We start from the raw sequence: 18,332 nt of genomic DNA, 5'->3' as shown, positions 1-18,332 counted from the left end.
GCGTACAAATGAACTTATCTATGAAACAGAAATAGAGGTACAGATGTAGAAAACAAACATATGGTTACCTGGGGTAGGGGAAGGTAAAGGAGGGGAGGGATAAATTGGAAGATTGGGAATGACATTACACACTACTATATATAAAATATATAACTAATAAGGACCTACTGTATAGCACAGGGAACTCTACTCAGTACTCTGTAATGGGAAAATAATCTAAAAAAGAGTGGATAGATATATACATATGTATAACAGATTCACTTTGCTGTACACCTGAAATTAACATAACATTGTAAATCAACTATACCCCAATAAAAAATTTCCAGCACATAGTGTGAGGTAACCAAATCCTGACTTACATCAGAGTCTCCTCAGGTCTCCTCTTGTTTCCTCTGATTCTTCTCTGGGCTAAGCAACAGTTTCTTAACTGCTTTTTCTCACACTTATTTTGTCCACTTTCAAATTGTCCTTGTGTTGATATCTGCATTTCTGGGTAAGTACATTCCAGATATCATTTAAATAATTTACAACTCAATTTTTTTCTCAATTCAACACACTCATGGTTATTTTCATAGCTGTTGGTCCTCAGATCACATCTTAAGGAAATATAATACTTTTTATATTTATTCAACCAAACATGTGCCAACCTGAAGGAGTTATGTGTCATGGTGTCCTAGCCTTCAGGAGATCCATATGATTACCTTTTTCAGAAAACATCTCTTATTATAGAGCAAGGGATAATAAAGAGCTTACCTGCACACATTCAGATCCTAAATGATATTTCCACATTTTCTCCTTCCCGGAAATCCATGCCACTGTCACACTGTCCAATTGATTGCAATAGCATCTGTTCCTGGCAAACAATTCTCCAGCCCTTGTAGGTGACTTTATTGAGGCAGGAGCTCCTTCTGGTCTTCCTGCTCAGAAATGGGAGCAAGATCCCTCTTGAAGTGTGTCCCCCAGCTAAATCCTTCCTGTATCATAGAGGACAGTGAGCCATTGGTGAGTGCATCCACACTGATGATAACAATCACTGGGCAAGCCATGGTCTGCTGGTCCTCCTGGATAACAGCCAGCAAAGGCTGCAGCTGTATCACATTCACCTCACAGTTGCACTCCAGAAACACCAGAAGTTCTCTTAGACCATGGGTTGCTCCAATCATTCTTCCTCCAATCAATCCCTCACACTTGTATTTCTTATTTGGGACATATTCATCTAGCTCTCCATTTAAATCACCAAAGTCACTATCATTATCCACAAAGATGATTTCATGGAGATGATGTGCTGGTGTGCCATCTATGCCTCTGTGCAAGGCCAACAAAGCTTCATTATAGAAACAAATAACAACACTAGTGGCTTAGCGTCTCTTTGACTAGACAACCCAAACCAGTCAGACAAGACTTTTTTTACATGCTTCACTCCTCGTGTCTGACAAATCTCCATGACTGCCCAAGTAGTTACTAATAATCATATAAAGGCATGTTTCTGATAGCCTAAGTATCACAATTCCTGATCACTCTCATTAAAAATCATATCTAGTTCAGAAGAGAATTTCACATTGCCTTCTTCTGGATCTTCAATATGATTATCTATCATATCACAATTTTGTTTGCATTTAATTATAACTCTAATACCGGACTTGGAATGAAACAAGGATAGAATTTGGGGTGGGGGGGAGTGATACAAGGGGCCCAGACCCCTTGATTGACACATTCTTAAGCAGCTGAGTCACTTCACTGAAGATGAAACAAACAAAAAGAAAAACTGTACAGGACACAGACATAAAAAGGCACCCAACAGAAATATCAGACTGTGACACTTCCCACTATTGACCTAGCAGAGCTGAAAGGCCTTTTTCAATTTCCTGGAGCAGAAGCTGTGAACCAAAACCTGGTGCTGGAGGCTGAGTGTAGACTAGTGAGAGTGAAAAACTCCAAGGTGTAGCCTGAGGGGTGTGGGTGTAAAGCCCACAGAACTTCAGGGCATGCGTTCTTTAGGCTTTACTTCCAGGTTGAAGATCCTGGAAAGGTACACTCATGACTCCCAAACTAGGGCTGTGGCATTCTCTTTCCTCTCTGTAGCAGCTGTCACAGCTGTTGTGGCCCCAGCCAGGCAGGACTGGGCTGCCTTGAAGCCCAGCATCACACAGGCAAGGACATGGTGGCAGCCACCAACCCACCCAGGCCCTGGGGCCTCACACCCCAACTCTCACCATTTTTTTTTTTTTTTTCCCCAAAGAGATTAGCAGTCAGGCTCTTAAAATTAAGCAGGAATTAAAAGCATGTCTTGCGGAATAGCAGGGAAGAAATTTGCACACCTCCACTCCTCTCTTGATCCCATTTTGAACTGAACCAGGGGTTATTTGAAATACAAAAGATAGAGCCAAGATCTACATGGAAGCTAGAAGAAGGAAAAGAAGAAGAATAAGGAAAAATGAAAACTAACAGTGTTTCATTGGTAACTGGATATTGGGTTTTTTGTTTGTTTGTTTGTTTGTTTTTAAGAAGCTGAAAATCTCCCTTTTGAAAAATTTTGTACAATTTAGTTTCTGTCTTCTAGCATGGAGACTGTTATTCTCCTCGGAGGCACACAGCTCCTTTGATGCCTATGACTGCATTAATATATCTTTCTTATGCAGAAGTAAGGCATTCTGTCTAAGCATGTGACACACTGACTAGAAGATAGAAGATGCTAAATAAACAATTTATTGAAGTAAATTGAATAGTAAGTTTTTGCTTTATTTTTAGACTCCTTTAACATTTTATTTGTATAGGCTATACAAAGTAGCAATTGAAAAATATAAAAATATTATTATCTACCTCACAGAGTTGTTGGTAGGGTAAAGAAGCTAATATTTAGAGTGACCTAGTTCATCCTTAGCATACAGTAAGATCTCAGTTAATGCTTGTATTGCTATTGTTGAACTGTTATCAGTAATGAACACAAACGGAACTTGTGTGTATATGTGTGCATTTAGGTTTCTATATGTGTACATTCATAAGTGTGTGTGTTTTTTATATACTATAATATCATGTTTTATGTGTATCTCTAAATTCACTTAAAATGATTTCTTACTTTATTTTTGAAATCTAAATTCATATATATTTTTAAGACCATGTACATTATTACCACTTAATGTGCTTTTAGAGAATTTTCAAAGAGCTATTCTAATCTTTATAGCTTTCAATATTTTTAAACCTATTTTCAAAATGTGGAATTATCCCCTTGAGTGTATGAGGAAAAGCTCAGTTTCCAAAATTGAAAGAATGTGTGTCATTTCTTCCTAGAGCAGTGGCACAGGTGAATTTTACAGGAATGGGGAAGATTAACTAGGAACTCAGTACGATGTAAAGGCATCTGAGAAGCAGTAGGAGATAATACTTGACCTTCTGAGGCTTCTCAGGGGATTGAAGTTAAAGCAACTCCAGGTGGTCTTCAGAATCACTTGACATTTCCTGTAAGTGATGGGCCAAACAAGAAAAAGCCAGAGAAAGTCAGAGTTACAATAAAGTTCCATTTCACCAACTTATTGAGCATATTTATTTAAAGTATCTCTTTTGATTCTACAGTTAGTATATCTAAAATGCCTCTCTATACTCATCACAGCAACCAACATGGTTCTTGTAAGTATCAAAGTTCATCCTCAGGTCTTACCCTCCCCTCCAGGCTCTCAGTCAATACCAGAGTTTCAGCAATTCCATCTGTGTTGATTACCTAATACCATGTTGCCAACCCCAATATTTTTTCCTGAGATCAAGATTCATATGTTTAACACCTGATTTATATCTGCATTTGAATGCCTATCAGTATCCAAGACTCAGGTTTTCCATTTTTCAAGATGAATGAGCATCTATCTGATGTACTCTGTAGTCAACACCGTGGATACAAAGGGGAACACACAATGCAGCCTTTTCCTTGTGGAGCTTGTGGCCTAAACCACAGGTCAACAAACTTCTTCTTCTTCTTTGTTTTCTTTTTTTTTTTTTTTCCGAAAAAGACCAAGTAAACCCAATTCACAGTAGGAGCTAGAAAGACTTTCCCAGTACACAATGGCAATAAACTGCTTCTCTCACCATGTGCCCATTTTGCACTTTACACATACCCCTATTTTACCACTTACCACATTGTATTACGCTTGTTTCTTTGCACCAGAGGTCAGCAAACTATAGACTGCAGGCCAAATCCAGCACCAGACTGGGTCTTGTAGGATAAGTACATTACAAATTGTTCAGAAACATCATTTTTATTTAGTTCTCCAAAAGCTCTTTTTCTAAATTTAAATTTACCATTTCTGATAAAAAATACCACCAGCCTCTGAGATTGTTGGATTAGAAAAGTTAGACTCTTACACTCCAGCCTACTTGAATAGGTTAGTTGTGGTGTTATGTATATAAGGACTAGTCTAGACTTTGTACTTTATATGATATGGGGGTTTTATTTAATAAAAGAATTCCAAATTATTAATATATAATTTGGTACAAGCCTTGGAGGAGGGTGCCCAAGTGAGGGTCTCAGACACATAAACTTTACAGTAAGTAGTGTGTCCACGTGCTCCCTTCTATTTCCACTTCCTTTCCCTCCAGTTCAGATCTTCATTATGCTTCCCCTGGATATCTTTTTTCTATTGGTCTTCTAGGGCTGCCGTAACAAATGACCACAACTCAGGTGGCTTAAAACAAACTTTATTCTCTCTTAGTTCAGGAGAACAGAGCTAGAGATCAAAATGTCAGCAGGGTTGGTTCCTTCCTGTAGCTCTGGGAGGGGGAAACCATCCGATGCCTCTCTCCTAGCTTCTGGTGATTGCAGGCAGTCCTTCACATACCTTGGTTTGCAAATACAGTACTCCAATCTGCCTCCGTCTTCACATCACCTTCTTTTCTGTGTTTCTCTGTATCTTTCTAAGGACACTTGCTGGTCATAGCATTTTGGGCCTATCCTAAATCCAAGATGATTATATTTTGAGATCCTTAATTAATAACATTTTCTACATAAAGTCACATTCTAAGGTTCTGGGTGGACATGATCTTTCATGAGACACTATTCAACCCTTTTACTTCTCCACTCATATTCCACTTTGGTATGCTATCATTTACTACTGTGCTGCCAAAATATCTTCATTAGTCATTGTTCTGGTCATGCTACTTCCTTGCTCAACAATATTTATAGTTTATCAAAGCTCCTGAAATGGGGCATAAACATATTCTCTTGGTATTTAATAACACTCCCTCATTTCAAGATCCATGCTTTGCTCAGAGATGCTTTCTTCTATAATTCAAAACTCTAGCTAAACTGGCTTAGTTTGGCTCAAAACAAACCATTGCTTTCCTGCCACTATGTTTTTTGGTCATTCTTTCCTTTAAACTAGAATGTAATTCCCATCAAATAACTGCTAATGAAAAATATCTATTACTCTTTAAGATCCCAAACACATAAACAATTTAACTAGCTAACTAGTTAATCAACTATCCTCTACCAGGAAAATTAGTTGCTCCTCTCAAATACCTTTAAAATGTTATTTCTCCCTACTTTAAATAATAACAGAGAAACAACAATTTATTTGCTTTTGTATAGCTCTTTATTGTTTATAGAGCACACACAGATCTTATTGATTATAAATACTGTTATAGTCATTTGTATACATGTTTGATTTTCCTTACTTCCAGAGTTAGGTGGGCACAATACTGGTGTCTTGGTTTTTTTATAATCCCTGCAGTAATTAGTGTAGGGTCTTAGGAGCAATGTAGCACCGCTGTACAGAAATTATTTTTCAACGAGGATCTGCTAAACTGGTAACATGGAGCTTTAGGATTATGGGCATAATTGTTAGTAGAGATCTACTTGCTTGAGGATACTGTCTTGAATGATACTCCAAGGTCATTTAAAAAATCTCAGGACGGGGCTTCCCTGGTGGCACAGTGGTTGAGAGTCCGCCTGCCGATGCAGAGGACACGGGTTCGTGCTCCGGTCCGGGAAGATCCCACATGCCGCGGAGCAGCTAGACCCGTGAGCCATGACCTCTAGGCCTGCGCGCCCGGAGCTTGTGTTCTGCAACGGGAGAGGCCACAACAGTGAGAGGCCCGCGTACCGCAAAAAAAAAAAAAAAAAAAAAATCTCAGGACGCAGTAAACACAATCAAATAATTAATTGGCAATAAAAAAATTCATACTATATTGCTAAAACTAAATATAGTTTTTTAAATGTGATTATGGTTGATCCTCAGAGAATTTCTTCTGAGGCTTTATCTTTCCAGGATCCACCATGCAATGATGTGTCCTTTTTAAGGGAACAGAAATTACTGCTAAATTGTGGTCATTGTTCCAATTAAAGTCATCACATCCTTCTTTTTAGGATAAAGGCACCGAAGAAAAATAAATAATGTGTACAAATGCCCTGCTTGAATATTTATCTCTCTAATCTACTTAGGGAGACATGTCCCTTAGTAAGAAAAGGAATTTTGCCTGAGAGTGGTTAATTGAATCAGTCCATTAGTTAAAGTTGTGGGCAGAGTTAAGTGATGTTCATGATTTCTCTCTGAGATACAAAATAAGAGCAGATAAGACACCCTCTCCATTTGGCTAGAGCAGTAGCCCAGATAGTTTCTCCCAATGCTTTGGTGCTCTCTCCATTGCCAGCTCCTAATTACAAAGGAACAATGCCAGGTTGGGGGCTCAGGATTCTGCTCCAAGTGAAATATCCTCCTGTCATACAGAAGGATGAAAACAGTAAGATTTTATTTAAACATATTCTGTCTATTGAAATCGAAAGAAAATAAAAAGGCAAATACTACCCTTTTGAGAGGTTTATGTCTCTTAATAGTATGGAAGTTTCCTTTCATTATAATTAAAAGATTCAAAGTATAACTACAACTGGAAATTAGAGGTACCCTAACTTTGTCCTAAGAAGCAAAAACAGTTAACATAGGTATGAATTAGTGTTTGAGCATATTACATGAATGTTGAAAGATTGAAACTCCCATTCTTCACTCCCCAATGGGGGGGAAAAAAAAGTTGCATGGATGAAATAAAAACATTTTGGACGTAATACCACTTGTTACCTTTATCTATAAGCGGGTTTGTAATGTAAGCTAGAGAAAGAAAGAGGAAGACACACTCTAAGACCAAGTTTATTTTGTAGAAAATGGGTTAAGGCTTGACAATAAAAGATAAAGAAATTTCTCATACAGATCAGATGTGTATCTCCAAAAAACATGGTATTGCTTTGCTGTGACAAATGTGTTTGATTAATTTCAGATATCGTAGGAGAGAACCAACTACGGCCCAGAAAGTAGATATGCTGCATTCATGTACACCTTTTTCCTTGCCGAAGGTCATAACTTCTTATCTTTTCCCCCAAATTGTTAAGGCTTTGTGGTATTTACCGGAGCACTTCTATGAAGAACTATAAGTTGAATCATACAAAATTAGTTGAATAGAAGCAAATTCTATTGGATCTCATCTAATATTTGGGCTCATCAGAATGAAGTGCAATTTTTATTGGAGAATAATAGGCGAGGAGGTATATACAATAGGGAGGGGACAAAAGTACCCAACACCTCCTGCTCCCCATGGCCATCTGAGAGACATTTGCTGTTTCCTCACTATGAACCACAGAGACCAACTAGGCTGGAGAAGCAGGTTGATCTTTCTGGTAAATTTTCTATACCTTACAAATACTAGAGATGTACCATGAGGGACAGAAAAACAAAGAATATGTCATACAGGTCATATTTTCTGATCTCATCTAGAATCTTTGGACTTTAATGCAGTACCACTTGGACCATAATCATTTATAAGCCAGGCCCCAGAACCTATATATGAGCTGGGGTGTAGCTCTGTCCCTTCCCCTAACCCTATTTTGTGAATCATAGCAACTAAACTGAGTTTAAAAGTTGGGCCAAGAAGCAAAGCTGGCCCTCAGAATATCCTTGCTGAGTGAGAGAAATATGATGCAGGCAGAAATGACACCAACCCTAGAGTGGCTGAAAAAGTGGAAAGACCTGGTGTCTCCCAGGGCAACTGTACTCCATGCTATTCAAATATGCAATGTCCATATGCAGGTGTCCTCAAGAGCTATCAGCAAGGCTAGGCCACAGAGCATGCTTAGAGTAAACTGAGCACTAAGAAAAGTTACAGTCACGTTTTTGCATGAGGGAGAAGAGGCAGCTCCATATCTGATACGGAGAGTTAGGACTCACTCTGCATACAGATGTCCAGCCTGAGATCCTGCACTATTGACCAGACCTGAGGTCCTGGGTAGGTCATGAGGTGGAAGATGCAGTCTGTTACTGATGGCACTTTATTCTGGAAATTTTTAGTATACTTTGAGGTGAGTATGTCTAATTGTTAGCAACAAGCAGCTTTTCTTTTGTTTTCTTCAGTTCTTTTAAGCCTCTTGATCAGTTCCATACTGCCTTATGATGGGGTTCAGGGCAGGCTGCCCCAGAATGTGTCACTTTGCCGAGTGGATTATTTTGAGCTAAAGACAATCAAGGCCTTGCTGTTTCCTCACTGTGAACCACAGAGACTGAAGAAGATCTTTTAACTTCTTCCTAAACTGCCAAAAAGAATTTAGATGGGGACTTGTACCAGGGAGAGAGCTATTACCAGAGATAACTTTTTACATCAGAAAGACTTACCTGCATGGCCTGGCACACATTTGTTTACCAAACATTTGCTCTTCCCAACTTTCTGTGATTTGTCTTTCTCCCCTTTGACATCCCAGCCTCCTATCCCCTTCTCCTAAGCTCAGGATGGCATATAAGCTGCAACTTCCTGACTGTCAGGAAGGATCATATTTGAGGGTTCCTATATGTATGAATTAAATTTGTTTTTCTCCCGTTAATCTTTCTTATGTCAATTTAACTATCAGATCAGCCAAAGAACTGATCTTTGGAAAGGAAGGAGAGAAAAGTTTTCATCCTCTACATTTAAAACAGAATGAAAACATCCCTCATTTTTGCGAATGTATTAATATGACAATTCTCAGCCTGTGATTCCTCCAAGATTCTCTATAGTGTCAGCAAGTCCAGGCAGTGTTCAGGATTTGATATCTGTGCATGGAAGATTTAGATCTAAAAACTACTCAATGTTTCCCATTTCACAGAATCTTTTATGTGATCAGGAAGATATAATAGGTGAGCTTTAAATGACCCTGTGGAAAGACATTACTTAATTATACCCTGATTTAATAAAAAGAAACAGAATTGTATTTGTATTCTCCTGGTCTGCCCTATTTTATATCAGTGAGGGAATTATATACCATTATTCCACTATGGTTTTGGTGTGAAAGATAAACTTTCCTCAGATGAGTTCCACCTGGAAAGTTCCCACTAGAAATTCTTCAGTGTTAGACACACACAGCCCTTTTGCCCTCCTTGTGTCTTCCATTCCTTACTCCCATGGCTACATTAAAATTAAGGATTATCACTATTTAACATTTAATAATTACCATGTCATATGTGTCTATTTAATTGAATTAAGTAATTTCTGTTGATTATATCAACAGTAAAAACAGTCAAATAAACACCAATCCAAAGTTTTGATAAGACACTCCACTGACTTCTACTTAGTAAAAAAGTGAGTATATCACTTCATGGACATAGTGATAAAAATATTGATTTGCAAAAGGCATTCTATGACAAATTTTAATACAAGTTTTGTTGGATTCTACTTATTGATACAGTTCTTATTTCTCAGAAGCTTTATGAATCAGGAAGATGTAATAGAAAACATTGAATGACACTCTTGAAATATATTATTGAATTATATATTGAAAATCCTTTTATATCATCACTAACCATGTTTATTTTTTATTCACAACTGACCCAACTGTAGTGACAGGTTCAGAGAATTACGATAATGAAGATAAATAGCATTTCTATCTGTCTCAGTAAGTTTCTTGATGCTATAGATTAGATTTTCCACTTCTATACAAATTCTTCCTTATCCATAAACAAGGCCTTGAAAAGACTGAAGTAAACTTATTTCAGATAGGAGACATTTGGGTCTGTTATATTTTTCTTGGTTGATTGCTACACATACCCATTTTAAAGGGTATCTATTTATTTCAAATCATATTCTGTTGGGGAAATATAGTTAAAAACAAAATGTCCCAACCCAGAAATCCTCTCCACAAATGTAGTGGCGTAAGAAAACACTTTTATTATTGAATAAGCATTGTTAAAAAACAAAATTCAACTGAATAAGTTTAAAAATCTACTTGGCTTTATTCAACAATTCATAAATGGAGCAGCATCCCATCTAACACCTAGAAGGGAGCTCCAGGAGCTGTACAAAATAGGAGGCTTTCATAGGCAGAAGGAGGGTGGGACAAGGAGTTAAAATATCAGATTGTTTCAGGCAAGGTCCCCTTTCCTTAGAGGAAAGCAAGACTTTTATCAAGATTACGTCACTAGTCTTGATCAGGAAATCCCAAATTGATTGGTTTAAAATTCCACTCATGAAACTTCAATTAGGTTTTCTATTAAGTCTAGATAGGGCTTAGCATAGGGGACTCCATTTGGAGCTGTTGTTTCTTTTTAACAGCATTAAAAGTCAGAATATGATGTGTGTCACATGTAGTCTGCTAAGCTAAGAGACTGCAAAGATGGGGAAAAAAATGTTTATTCCCTTATATAGCCGGCAGACGTAATTCATTATATGCATGTAATAAGATAAACAACAACTAGTTCACAAGTAAGAGAACTTGACAGCACCATTTGTCACACATGTACATACTAACTCTACCTGGTAATTGGGGTGACCATCTGTGTTAGCTAATTGGCTACTAGAGGAAAAACAAACTTCTCATATCTTCATAACAGGAGATAGTTTTCCAATTCAGAATAAGGTTCCCACTGAAGTTAAACTCCTACCCTTTCACAGAACTGGAAATAGTAATGCAATCTCCCTTAATTTTTACATTTTAAAGAGATGGCTCCTACGTCTTTGAGAAAAGCATTCCTAGGTCATAAAGCTAACAAAAAGCCTGTCTAGTTTTTAAAAGGATTTATATACATTTCAAAGAAATAAGAAATACTTACAATGACAAGTTTTCTAATATAAATGCATTAAGAAAATTGGGAGAGGGAGGAGTAGTTTCTTCCCTTATTTTCACAGAGGAGAATTAAGGATCTTATTTTTAATTTTAATTTTTCTTGACAATTATTCCAGTAGCACCCCATAATACTCTATCAGGAAAAGACACAGTGTTTATGTTAATTATAATAGCATTACTTTCAAAGCTTACTAATTTTCCATAAGTACTACATAGACATGAAACAGACTGCCAGATATTTCTCCAACAAAGATGGGTTCATTCAGGATCAGCAGAGAATTGCAAGTCAAAGTCTGCAACCATGGCAGCCACACACAAGTCCTTGCATGGCAAGGGAAGGAGAACTCTTTTTTAGAGGAGAAAGGAAGTTGGGAGGCTACAGTCCATGGCTTTTTATTGGCTGCGTCCTTGCCAGGAAGGAAGAGGACTCTTTCTTCTTCCTGTTGGGCTCTGCTATAGTAGCAGGGCCTGAGAGCTCCTCCTTCTGGTTTCCCAGCCCTATTTATTTATTTATTTATTTACTTTAAGAAGATGTTGGGTGTAGGAGTTTATTAATTAATTAATTTATTTTTTGCTGTGTTGGGTATTTGTTTCTGTGTGAGGGCTTTCTCTAGTTGCGGCGAGCGGGGGCCACTCTTCATCGCGGTGCACGGGCCTCTCACTATCGCGGCCTCTCTTGTTGCAGAGCACAGGCTCCAGAAGCGCAGGCTCAGTAGTTGTGGCTCGATCAGGGCTCAAACTCGTGTCCCCTGCACTGGCAGGCAGATTCTCAACCACTGTGCCACCAGGGAAGCCCCCCAACCCTATTTAATTGAGATTTCTGTTTATTAATTTTTTACAACTACCATAGAGGGTGTCACTGTAAAAATGAAGACAAAAATGAATAAAAGAAGAAAGCCTGAAAGGCAAATGGGGTGGCTGTTTTCTTAAATGAGGCAGCTGTTGACTTAAAAAAAAAAAAAAAAAACGCACAATGTGAGAGTTGCGAGTTAAATTTTATTTGGGGCAAAATGAGGACTGCAACCCGGGAGACAGCGTTTCATATAGCTCTGAGAAACTGCTTTGAGGAGGCGAGGCGGGGGAGCCAGGTTATATAGAAGTTTTGTAACAAAGTGCAGGTAGTCTGAACATCAAAATATTATTGTTAATTAAAGAAAACCAGGTATCTTGAGTTAAGGAATTTAGTACTTTTCTATGTATGGGAAGATGCAAGAGTCTGGGCTCACTGAAATCATTCCTTTGATATGCACCTCAGCTCTCTGGGGCGAGTGTCCTGTATTTTCACATCCTGAGTTTCCTCAGGTCTCACAGTAGGGAGTGGCTTCGGGGAGTGGCTGCACTCTGATAGCTGCTAGATAGCAGGTGTTCTTTTCAGCCCTCCATTTCCTCAGGGCTCACCAGCTCATGTTGGAGGGCTGCAATCATTGATGAGTGTGACATCCTTTGTTTACTGATATGGCAGGAAATATTCTATTTCTCAGAGCCATGGAACGCTAAGGGAAATACTACTCCATGGTGTCACATGCTTTCCAGTTTTTAGCTTTACCACTGATGTTGTTATTTTACAAATGACTCTAAAGCTATAAATGGCGGGCCTAACCAGATGATTTCTGGCTCTTAGGTTTTGTCCATGAATAGATTTTGACCTCCAGTAAACACATGTATACTAGCCTTTCTCCAGTATCCATAAAGAAATTGATGGGACCATTCCTAATATTTCAGTAAATATCTTTTTTTCTTCTCAACTTCCTTGGAAGGCATGAAATACATTTTCTTGTTCTCAGGACACTAGAAGTTAGACTTTCACAGTGATACAGACCCAAAACACAGCACTTGGTTTTCATGTTTCTGACATTTTTCTCTGTTGTCATACATGCATTTTTTTATGCGATATTGGGAAAGGAGAGCTCCTGTTGCAACAAGGATTCAGCAGAGGTAAAGAGGGAAAATGCAAAAGGTCAATGGAGCATTGGGCCGGTATTTTCATCAGAGAAAAACAGACAGTGTATTCTTTTAGCAAGACTGGAGCTGTCAGTTCCTGGTGTAAAACACAATGCAAAAGAAGAATACCCCAGAGGAACAAACCTAGATGGGAGACAGGGAATGACAAGAACAAACCATTTAAATGCTCCCTGAGGGAAAAATATACATACAAAAGTACAAGAATTGAGGTTTAAAGAGCTTTTTATAACTTTTATTTTGAAAAGGTAAAAGTGAAAAACAACATGTCCACTTCAAGCTGGCTTCCGACAGCCCTTAAATAATAAAATGCTTAGTGAGGAACGTTGACACCTTCCTGTGGTGTTCCTGTTCCCCTTAAAAATGAAGTCAAGTTACCTTGACACTTAGGCCCAGTGTTTCTTTAACAGGGGTACAAGAAGGGTCACTGTTTTTTTCATATACTTCAAAGCTTATTTGATTGAATATTGGAAAGTACCTTAAAAGTTCAAGCAGTTTCGCTGGCCCAATGAGGAAAATCAAACAGATGCCACATGGCTAACTGTGCTTTCCATGGTTTCAAGAAAAAGAGAAATGTGTTAATAGGGAGATGCCTAAGGTCACCTTTCTTCAAATTAGAGACCTAATTATTTATGTACTGAAATACATAAGCATCTGTTTTCCAAAATATATACATTCTAGTTTATATATATGTATATATATATAGTATATATATATAGTTTGTATATATGTGTATATATATATACATATTTAAACTTATTTAGTGCCTTCCTTATCTCTCTAGAACTGTCACTTCTAAATATATAAATAATGACAAGATTGGTTTTAACAATCTAAAATGTAAAAATACTACTAAAAATTACAATTAGAGGTGAAATTATACAAAACCTATATATTAGAAAAATGAATAGAAACAAACTGTGTTGCCCTGCTGTTGCAAATACTTCACAGATTGCTTAGCCTGACAAGACTCTGTGTCAAAGACTTTGTAAACGTTCTACTATTTAATCTTTATAACATTTTTGAAACGGAGGCATTATTTGCTCCATTTTTATAGGAAGAATAATGAGGTTCCATGAGGTTTGTCATAACTAATAAGTTCCATGAGGTTTGTCATAACTAATAATTATTTAATTAATAAATAAATTTAATAATTTTAAATAATGCCTGATAAAGACCCTGTCCCCTCCCTAGACTCTTCTTACAATGCGTTCCCTTGAGAACAATACTTTTCTGTTAGATCCTCTATCACTCAGGCAATTCCACACCTCATGAGTCACTCCTTTTACCTGGACAACTCACTTAACCCCACAACTCCGACATTTATCAATTCCTAGTCATTTTTCAGACCTGAAGTCAAGTGTAATTCCCTGGTCAAAACTTCCCTAATACGTAGGACAGAAAAGATCTCCTTTTCATCTTTCATAGTACCATCTTACCATCTTTCATAGTTCTTCAAACTACCTACCAAAATTTTCAATAGTTCAGTTGATATTCAACTATTTAATGTGTGTCTCTTCTGGGCTAGAAGATAAGTTGAATGATGGCAGGGGCTGAGTCCCTCTCGCTCACAGCTATATCCTCTTTCTGTAGCACAGGGTCCTGTAATGGCTGAAAGACTTAGGAGATGGGTAAATACATATAAACCTAAAATTCAAAATTTTAACTCTAGACCACACTTTTTTTTTTTGACGCGCAGGCTCAGCGGCCATGGCTCACGGGCCTAGCCACTTCGCGGCATGAGGGATCTTCCCGGACAGGGGCACGAACCCGTGTTCTCTGCATCGGCAAGTGGACTCTCAACCACTGCGCCACCAGGGAAGCCCCTAGACCACACATCTTTAACTAGTGAACTAGGCTTACCTTGTGACTAAATTTCTAGAACAAAAACTCTTAGCTCATATGGAAATAAGAAGCATAAATCTAATTCTAGAATGATTTCCATTGCTCCTGGGAGATTAAGGCATTTAGAAGCACAATTTTGGTATAAAAATATCATTATGTTAATGACCACCAATATAAATAATTCCTTAATTTGGGGTGAGACAAAAACTACATTAAATTAGTCAATGCGTTGTTGTTAATATAAGAAGATCAAAGGGGCTCACATTCAGCATGACGAGAAACAGTCTTCCAGTAGATTTTTAGTCTCCCATTCAGAATAAATTTAGATAACCCAAGAGGGGTCAAATTCTTTGGAATTATCTTCACTTTTTTTTATAGTACAACAAATGCTGACTGTCTTGTGGGATCCCGATTTGCCAGTGTTGGAACAATGAAATATACTTTGTTCTGAGCACAGAAAGATTACATGTAATTCTAATCATATCAGGCAAAAAGGATGGATAAAACTAGTCTGTGGACAGGCATTTGCTGTAAGCTGCATCGCAATTTAGCATTTATTGCTGTGTACTATTGCCACTGCCATGTATTTGAAACCTAACATAGAAACTAAAACAAAAGAAAGACATAGAAGTCTATTTTTTTATATAATAGAAGTCAAATATAAAAATTGATAGAAGGTTCATGGAATTTAATTTACACTCTTTCTGGCAGCACAGATAAGATTATCTAGAACAAAGGTTATATCAAGTGCTAATTTAGAGGGAAACAAAAGATCTAGACTGTCAGTAGTGACCACCTTAATCTTTTAAAATGATGAAGTATTTATAATTATTATTTTTAATTAATTTTTACTGGTGTATAGTTGCTTTACAATATTCTGTTAGTTTCTACTGTACAGCAAAGTGAATCAGCTATACATATACATATATCTTCTTGTTTTTGAACTTCCTTCCCATTTAGGTCACCATATAGCATTAAGCAGAGTTCCCTGTGCTATACAGTATGTTCTCATTAGTTACTTATTTTATACATAGTATCAATGTTGTATATGTGTCAATCCCAATCTCCAAATTCCTCCTACCCCCCACTTCCCCCTTGGTATCCATACATTTGTATTTTTTAATTTTTATTGCACATTTGTTATAATACTTACAGGCTAAATTTGTGACCCAAACGAGTTGTTCAATTTTGCGTTTAACATATATTTACAACATGGTGAGACAGCCTATATGATGTGTGTGACAGTTATCCATGTATTGTCTCACAACTGCAAATTCAAGCTTTGTATACCTGCTCTAAATAATAGACTCTTTGAACATTTTTTTCCTTCACAGTGAGCATGATTTTAAGCTTCGTCGGTAGAGGGCGCTGGAGAAAGGTGGAAAGGGGTTTCTCCTTTTCAGGTTAGGATAAGTGTTATTTTGTTTTTTCTTGCTCCTGACATGCTGTCTGTCAAGGAGCAGGTGTGTGGGCACATTTAGTGTCACTCTGCCCCATCTGTGCACCCAGAACACCCAGTCCCTTGGTGACCATGCTGCCCCAGCCCAGAGGTTCTCTTCCCTGTTTGCTTGATGTCTGCAAACTAGCTTTGTCTCAGACAATACAAGAAACTCCTTCATTCTTCACTAGGTCTGAACCCTATTCTGGCCCGGGGGGGGGTTGGGTAGCATGGAGGGAAGTATGTCCTTACTTAGGTACATTTTCTTAGCTCTAGGAAAAGACAGAGGAATGCTTCAGAGTACATTTTAGAGTTCTCTTTCATTTTTACAGTTATGATTCTGTCATAGCTTAATAACTCTTTATATTAAACTTCCTCTACTTCAGTTACTATGTCTCTCTGTCTCCTGATTGGACCCAGACCAATACATAGCCCACATACACTATAATGAAGCACATTTAAAAATTTTGTAACATGTTTTATTTTCTTACTTTGTAAGTAATTACAATAGCTGGTATGCATATATGTATATATATCATCATGTTTGATCAAGACTTCAGTTCAGAATAATGAACTTTATTTGCTCTAGGGAAAAAACATCATACGCATACCAGTCATAGGCTTTACTTCAGTGCTTCACAAAGAAAAGCTATGGTTTTATATTTAAATAAGTATGCCATATTTTTCCACTGTGAGAACGCTATTTTGAAAAGCAAGTTATAAAAACTATCACTTTCACTTAACTAATAGGTGACCTGAAAGTCAGAGCCTTTGTAAAATGTACACATTTAAAACACTGAGATTCAATTCGTAAATCTGTGGCCCTCCGTTATTTCTGTCAAAGACAAGGAAGAAAGCACAACACAATTGTTTTCTTCAAAGTTATGAAAAGAGGTAAATTTTATTAAAATTTTATTAACACAATTGATTTACAATGTATTTTTAATTATTAGAGTGATATGACTGCCTGTTAGCTGTTGTACAACAATTGTTCTCTAACCAATCTGGGACTTGGCAGTGGCAGAAAGAGATTAGATTGGATAGAAGTGGGACGCTAAACAGTAATGCTGACATAAAATCGGCTCTTAGAAATTGTACAAGAATAGAGTGATGGAAATCCAGCCAGACAGACAAAGCATTTCATCTGGAGAATACAACAGTGAATACTAGGCAATAATGCATCAAGACAGGTGGACAGAGAGGCAGGCCATCACACTCATGTCCAGAAAGACAAGCAAGAGTGTAAAGTTAGGTGTTAAGTAACTTTAAGTTAAGGCAGCTAAGTACTAAAGCAAAGAATCTAGACAGGATTACAGAAACACCAAGGAAATTGAAGAGGACTGGCATAATTCTTGCGTCAGGGCTAAAATTTTCAGAATCTAGGAGAATATGGTGGGACTAAAATCCTAGGTACATAGGGGAGATGGGCAGGAAATCCAAACCAGGACCCTGGCATGAGGTTAAACAAGGGCGGGCGACTCAGCTACTTGACATAGAATGTAGGATGGCTTCATCAAAAACAAATCTAGGAAGGAGAACATGACTGCAAGAAAATAGTGAAGTTTCCAAGAAGTTACCTCAGTGTTGAAATGCTAATTTACTGGATTGGAGTCTTTAAATTCTATCTGATAAGAATCTTTCTTGATCCTCGTGCTGGATTTGTCAGGATGTCAGTATGAAATTAAATGTTCCTAGTTAAACTTATAAGAGATGACAGTGAATGTGGCAGAGGAATATACCAGGGCATAAATCTTCATCACATAAATAATGAATTTATATTTTGAAGTCCACTAAGATTTAAAAATTCAGCTATGTTTATTTTCTTCATATATGGGCTAAGTCTTAAAATGTTAATAGTAAAAAAAGAAAAAAGTTAAATAATACAAGACAATGAGATAAAAAGAAAAAAAAAAGACTAATAATAAACGTTTGACTTTCATAAAGTTGATTATTTAATTTCTAAACATTATAAGATAGCACTATATTTTTAAAAATGCACTTTGTCAGGACAAAGAGGTATAGTGGAAATAAGAA

General features: G+C 37.4%; 1 pseudogene; it reads right to left on the bottom strand.

Annotated features, from left to right (window-relative positions):
* Positions 1-355: 355 nt before the first annotated feature.
* LOC113625535 (polypeptide N-acetylgalactosaminyltransferase 11 pseudogene) lies at positions 356-4,085 on the bottom strand (annotated as a pseudogene).
* Between the last annotated feature and the right edge of the window lie 14,247 nt (positions 4,086-18,332).

The sequence above is a fragment of the Aethalodelphis obliquidens genome, unplaced genomic scaffold, assembly GCF_003676395.1.
Source record: "Aethalodelphis obliquidens isolate GAN/ISIS:26980383/991018 unplaced genomic scaffold, ASM367639v1 scaffold16, whole genome shotgun sequence".
NCBI classification, from domain to species: domain Eukaryota; kingdom Metazoa; phylum Chordata; class Mammalia; order Artiodactyla; family Delphinidae; genus Aethalodelphis; species Aethalodelphis obliquidens.
Note: the sequence above shows the minus strand (reverse complement) of the source record. Positions and strands in the feature narration are given on the sequence as shown.